We start from the raw sequence: 209 nt of genomic DNA on the forward strand, positions 1-209 counted from the left end.
GGAAAAAGACTGTATAATTTACAGTGAATAACCGTAAATTGACATTCCCAGAATTTCCTGCGTTACATTTCAAATTTGATGTTTTTTTGTTGAAATAACTATGTTTCTTCTTAGTTTTTTCTTATCAGTTTTGTATATTAGGGTTGTATGTTACACCTCATGTTGTTAAATGAATGTTTATTGCATTATTTCAGTTTCATGTGTGTTAC

The sequence above is a fragment of the Sinocyclocheilus anshuiensis genome, unplaced genomic scaffold (assembly GCF_001515605.1).
Source record: "Sinocyclocheilus anshuiensis isolate Anshui unplaced genomic scaffold, SAMN03320099.WGS_v1.1 scaffold3377, whole genome shotgun sequence".
Lineage (NCBI taxonomy): Eukaryota > Metazoa > Chordata > Actinopteri > Cypriniformes > Cyprinidae > Sinocyclocheilus > Sinocyclocheilus anshuiensis.